Here is a 6843-nt window from a genome sequence, read left to right as displayed (position 1 = left end):
GAGTGAATGAGCCCATTTAGAATCCTTAGGTTTGTGTAGAAAATCTCTACCAAATTTGGATAGCAATCTCCTTTAATTTGGACCAAATCAGTAAGCCCTTGATATGCAATCCATTCTTGAAAAAGGAACCCTTCTTTCTTGAACAATTGCAGGTCCAGATACTTGTGAGGAACTACAATTTTTATAACTCTCCAGAATAAAAACTTTCCTTGGATCTCTTCATCACTTATCCATCCAGATGGGTTTATGTTTCTTGTAACCCGGACAACCTTCTCTTTTCTTCTTGATGATGATGATGAAGAAGCCATGTCTGAATATAATTCTCGAAACGTCTTTCACAATGTAGAGTTTTTAACCTCTCACTTTTAAAAATGACAAACGATATGTCGAATTCTCCGTTAAAGGATACGTTAAACTCTACGGATATTCGACGTTTTCTTCTTCAGCCTCGTGCCCTTTTATTTCTTTTTTCAAGTTATAACCTCCATAACCTCCCCCTTACCATTATATTTTAAGATAAGATTTACATTTTTTAATATTTTTATATTATAAATTTGTGTAAATTTATCTTGTAATATTTACATATTATAAAATATAAGAAAGATTTGTGGGTGAAATTTAAAAAGAATAAAACTTTATTTCTTTAAAATATTATTTTAATTTCATATGAAAAATAATAATAATTTGTGAGAATTGAGTTTTAGTTATAGATCACAATAATTAAAATCATAATAAATATTATTATATTATTAAAAGTCATGTGAAATGAATTTTTTTTAACATTCGTGTCAAACAACCATTTTTTCATATAACAAATGAAAAATTGCCTACACCCTAAATATTTTTTTTTCATTAGATTCAACAACATTCCCAAACCTTATATTTCTTTCTTCTCCTTTAAAAGTTTTATGATTAAGATAGGTTTGATAAAACATAAATCAAGTCTTCAATGTCTCTTTCTAGGTATGTTAATTTTAGGATAAAGACGGGTATGATTCTACTAAAAGACTTTAATTCATTTTTAAAAAATAATACTTTAAATTTAAATAAAAATTAAGTTGAGTGATAAACTAAAGGTTAAGATAGATTATTGTGGACAAAAATTAAAGGTCAAGACAGACCGATTTGGGCAAAAAATTAAGACTGAATGGGTTGGGTCAAAGATTAAGGCATGTTAAGTTTGACTAACGGTCGAGACTGGTTGACCCAAACTTAATGGTGGGATGGGTTGATTCAGACTAAAGGTCGAAACTGGTCGACCTGAGCCAAAGGTCAAGATGGGCTGACCCGAGCCAAAGGTATGATAGAGGACTATCTCCTCAAGAATAATTTAAGGAAATTAAATAAATTCTATTTTTCCTTTCTCCTCAACAATTTGTTTCTGTTTTTCAAGTTATTTTTGGACCCAATGTCATTGGGCTTTCTTTTAAGGTTTCTTAGGTGCCTTAAACATTTATACCTATATATAGGGGCACCAAATACATATGTAGACACTTTGAAAGTCATAATATATGCATTTTTATTTTTGAGAGAGGATTCTCTTGGTTCTTGGTTTAGAACTTTGATTCTTATCAAAGATTAACATCTTTGTGACGAATCGTCCTTGACATATCAATGTGCTAGATTATGGCATCTCCATATCTATCTTAGGGTGTCGCTCCCTCCACCACCCCAAGTGCTCCTGCACCTCCCCACTATTTTCTTTTATTCCAAAAATACTCTACACCTCCCCACTATTTTCTTTTATTCCAAAGATACCCTACACCTCCCCACTATATTCAACAATCTTTCTCTTCCTCTCTCCACATTAATGGAGCATTCACAAGGCTCAGATTTATACTTGTGATATATTGCAAAATTTTATTTACAATTTTCCTTAAATAAATTTGATTCAATCTTATTTTCACTGTTCAATATTTTTTTTTCTTCAAATTACTTAATAAATGGTAAAATTTTGTTCTAAATTTCTAGAAAAATGTTTATATATGTGTGTGATTTTTTTTACATTTAATATCTATAATTTTTAACATTATATTATGTTTTAACTTACCGACATGGTTGACTCAAATAACTTGAATAAAGTATTTAATTTATTAGATAAATAATATAATATTATTAAATACTTAACATATAAAAGAAAAGTTACTTGTTAAATATTTGGAATTTATTTAGTTCTTTCGTCATTATAAAGTTGGTATATAATAATAATAATAATAATAATAATAATAATATGTTATTTACTATTAATATTATTATGTTTATTATTTTGTATTTGCATCTAACTTTTAAGTTTATAAAATGGAAGTGGTAGAAGCACTAATATTGAAGTTTCCTGTGAATTTTATATTTTGTAATATATCACAAGTTTAAATTTAAGCCATATGAATGTTCCATTAATGCAGAGAGAAAAAGAGAAAGATTGTTGAGGATAGTGGGGATGTGTAGGGTATTTTTGGAATAAAAGAAAATAGTGAGAAGATGTAGAGTATTTTTGGAATAAAAGAAAATAAGGGGAGGTGCAGAAACACTTGGGGTGGTGGAGGGAGCAACACCCTCTATCTTATCAACCTCCAGCCCAAGCAAAAAGTCGAGACAGACGGGCCATGCCATGATAGAAATTTGGCAGAATTTGACCACAACCAAAATATTATTAAGGACCATGATATGTTCACAACTTTTTGACCATAGACTATGTGTCACTATTTTATTGGTCTGTATATTTGAAACGGACCAATCACGAGCTACTACATAAGCGATTATAAAATAGTCGAATTTAAAAAGTCGACGACAATAAAAAAATTCAAACGAACTCTTAAACCAAAAATTTGGCCACATTCAAATAAATTACTTTGAAAATTTTAATAGTTATAATAAGTAATTAGTGTAAATGATTAAGCTTACAAAAATACTATGATTAACATTGTTATAAAAACAAATTTGACCCCTCTTTCATGCCTTATTTCTTTGCTTTTTAGTATTTTAACAAACATGTGATCAATATCCAGCCACATTGTCATCAATGTCACCATAAATAATCAGTAAAGCCCATTTTCTTTTCTTAATTTATAACTCTTGGAATCGATTCTTTATTACATAGAATCGATTATATTAATTTAAAAATTGAAAGTGGAATTATATGATTATAGAGGGGAACATCAAATTTTTAACTGGGATCCCTCCAAATCTCACCTTCTTCGCGGGTGATTGAAAAGTACATAATCTCGCAATTCTCTTTGATTTGTTTCGTGCCTTTTCACGCAAGTGAACACAACTAAATGATTTGATTCCCTTAACATCATATTCGAAAAAGTTGTACACGATTGTGGAAGAAAATAAAAGAAAAAATTTATTGCCATGCAATAAATATATCAACTAATTTATTTAATAAATATAGGACATGAAGTGAAATGTAAATAAAAGAAGAAAACATGGTATTATTTTATTATGTGAGATAAAAGGGTTGAAAAAAAGGAAGTTTAAGCATTATGGATATGGTATGAAAAAGGAAATGATAAAAAACATAAAACTTGGATCGTGGAAATGGTAGTATTATTATGTCGAAGTCGCTTGGGCTTCGACGTTTTTTTCTTCAGCCAAAAGCCAAAGGTCGTGCCCTTTTTATTCTTTTTTCTTTTTACTGTTTAATCATTCAATAGCACATCCAAGTTTGTGGTGGTTCGACATGACGAAAATTGGATAGTTGGGAGCATTAATGGTGTGTTGTTACCAACGATGTTTTCACGTCGATTTTTGGGGGGCTAGACGTCAATTATTTCTTATCTGAATCAAAATAGATTTATTACTTTTCCATTGAATGATATTTGAACGTCGAATTCGGATGGCTTCGACTTTCATACAAGATGGTGGACTGTAGCAGTTACTAAGCATAATTACACGATGTACTGCTATTTCATGATATAATTCCGTTAAAGGTTGTCGTCGAATTCGCGTTCTATTCGATGTGCTATATCGTAGATGTAATATGGTCGATTTCTAAAAGAAATCCCCGTTTACAAAACATAGCTTCAAACATGAACACAAAACAAGAATGAATACATTAAAAGGAAACATAGGAAGTACATAAAAAAGACCAGAAAAACAAAGAAGAATGTTTTTTAAATTCATAAGTGTTAAAATTTTCCTCTGGTTTTCCACCATGTCTTCCTCATTAACAAAGAAATGTCTTCGTTTAGTGGAGGAATTGATGGAGAATCGAAGGAAAAAATTAACATGAATTTGGTTACGGAAGCTCTGTAGTGTAGGTTTTCAACATTGCATTAAAAAGTGTATTTTGTTAGTCTTGATAAATACTACTGTTACAAAAGAAAAGAGTAAAGTTGAAGTCTGAAACTATGTGACGTCTACTTTATATGGGTAGAGGCAAGCTTGTTGTCATCATAAATGACATCGTCATAAACGAAGATATTCACGTCAAATTTGGAAAGTCATCGACGTTAACTGTGCATGGGAAAGTGAATTTGGTTAGACTTGAAAAATGTTGTTGTTACAAACGAAAAGATTAAAGTTGAAGTCTGACACCACTAGATGTATATGCTCATCATAAATGTTATTGTTACAAACGAAGAGATTGACGTCAAATTAGGAAGCGGTACTTTAAACACGTTAATTGACTATTTCTCTCATAAACACGTTAAAATTATTTGGATGATTCATTGTTTTTTACAATCAGATTTCAAAGCAAACAAATTAATTATGAAAAACAACTTGAGCAAACTTAAAACAAGAATCATCTAAATATACCATTGCACAGTTTGATCATTTTTGAAGGATTCAAGAAACTTAGTGATCGAATCATATACACAATGGGACGTCAAGTACTATATGTGTAAAACTCCTTTTTCTTTGGATTTCTATCACACCTTCAAGCTTGTAGCGTTTTGAAAGGATGCGAAATCCAAATCTCTCAACCTTTTTCTTTGGATTTCTATTAGTCCTTCAAGCTTCATGCGCATAATAAAACGTTGAATTATGGAGAGGTTCGTTGTTAATATACAATGGGACGTCGAGTTCTACAAGGATTTGACGTAAAACTCCTAGAAGGATTTCTAAAAGAAATCCATTTCTACAGAAAGTACATTAATAAATGAAAAAAAAACAAATGAAAACCATACTAAGACTAAACATAGGAAAAAAATGAAAATCTAACCACGAAAAGAGCCACGGGATAGTTAAAATGTAGAAGGATTTTGGTGAAGGGAGGTTGTAGAGTTTTGAAAGGGTGCGGAATCTAAATCTCTCACCCTTTTTCTTTGGATTTCTATCACTCTTTCAAGCTTTTCACCCTTCACAAAGAATCAAACCACAAAGAAATGACTCATTTTTGTTACCTTGAAAGAGATAATAGAAAAACAAAGAAAAAATTTAACAGATTATTAGGAGAAATTTTATGAATGGAAATTGTAGCATTTTGAAAGGGTGTAAAATCCAAATGTATCAGCCTCTTTTTTGTGTTTGTATCACTCCTTCAAGCTTTTCAACATGACAAAGAATCAAACCACAAAGAAATGACTCTTTTTTCTCACCTTGAAAGATATGATAGAAACACAAAAAAGAAAAGTTAACACAAAGAAACCTTGAAAGAGTTCTTACGAGAAATTTTATAAATTGCGTAGAGGTTATCGAAGGCTCCGAAACTGTATTTATAGAAAAAAAATAACTGTTGGGAGCCAAAATTAATACACCTAACTACTCCAATGCCAATCACGTCGAAGTCCAAAAGAGTTTGACGTTTTGTGGTTGGTTTAAAAGAAAAAAGGAAAAATAATAAAAAAGGGATAAACCCTTAGGCTTCTAACTGGTCAATAAAACGTTGAAGCCCTAGAGGAATTCGACGTATAATGGAGTGACCCTTTAGGCATAATAAAAAACATAATTTCTGACAAATAAAACGTCGAATGCATAAAAGAATTCAACGTTCTGTGGTTGGTTTAAAAGAAAAGGAAAAAAATGTTAAAAAAGTGACTAAATAAGAAAACGTCGAAGCCAATATCAGTTCGACATTTTATGGGTTGATTTAAAAGAAAAATAAAAAAAATAATTGCTGGTTGTAATCACTAGTGAAGAATTGGGCTTTAACGTCACCCCGTAGATGTCGGACCACAAAATATCCAATGTAAATTATTGACCGGTGGCATTTTCGTAAATAAGTGGGCATATAGACGTCTGTTAGGAGGGGCCCCGACATCTATAATATTATAGATGTTGGGGCCCCTACTAACAGATGTCTATATGCCTGACAGGTAGGTGAAAAGTCATTTTTTTCTGCCTTAGAGACATCTGATCCCGCCACGCCAATGTCTATATTCAATTATAGACGTCGGTGCCCCTCCTAACGGACATGTATATGTCTGACAGGTAGATGAAAAGTTATTTTTTTCCACCATACAAACGTCGGATCCCGCCATCCGACGTCTAAATGGCCTAAATGGGTAGGTGAAAAGTTATTTTGGATGTCATATTAGTGAGGGCCCCGACATTTAGTCCAGAATAGACGTCGGTTCACTTGGGGAGCCGACGTCTAGTTTGCTGTTAAATCAGACATCAAACCCGCAATTACGAGCACTTCATCGTCTTCCATCTTGCCTTTTCTCTCCGCGGCATTGCTTTTTCAGGTGCGTTTTTTGTCTTTTTTGAACCGATTAAACGTACTTTTATTCCGATTATATTAGTCTTTGGTTGATTATCTTTCATTTGAACCGATTAAAATGAATTTTTATTGTGTTTTGGTGCAGTTTTTCTCGTGTCTTTGGGTAGCGTAGTACCGCATTCTCCCTTTGCTAGTTTCCTCGTAAGAAAAGCTTGCGTCTTTTGGATTTGTTATAG

This window comes from Vigna angularis, chromosome 1, assembly GCF_016808095.1.
Source record: "Vigna angularis cultivar LongXiaoDou No.4 chromosome 1, ASM1680809v1, whole genome shotgun sequence".
NCBI lineage: Eukaryota > Viridiplantae > Streptophyta > Magnoliopsida > Fabales > Fabaceae > Vigna > Vigna angularis.
The sequence above is the reverse complement of the archived record's forward strand: the minus strand, read 5'-3'. Positions refer to the sequence as shown.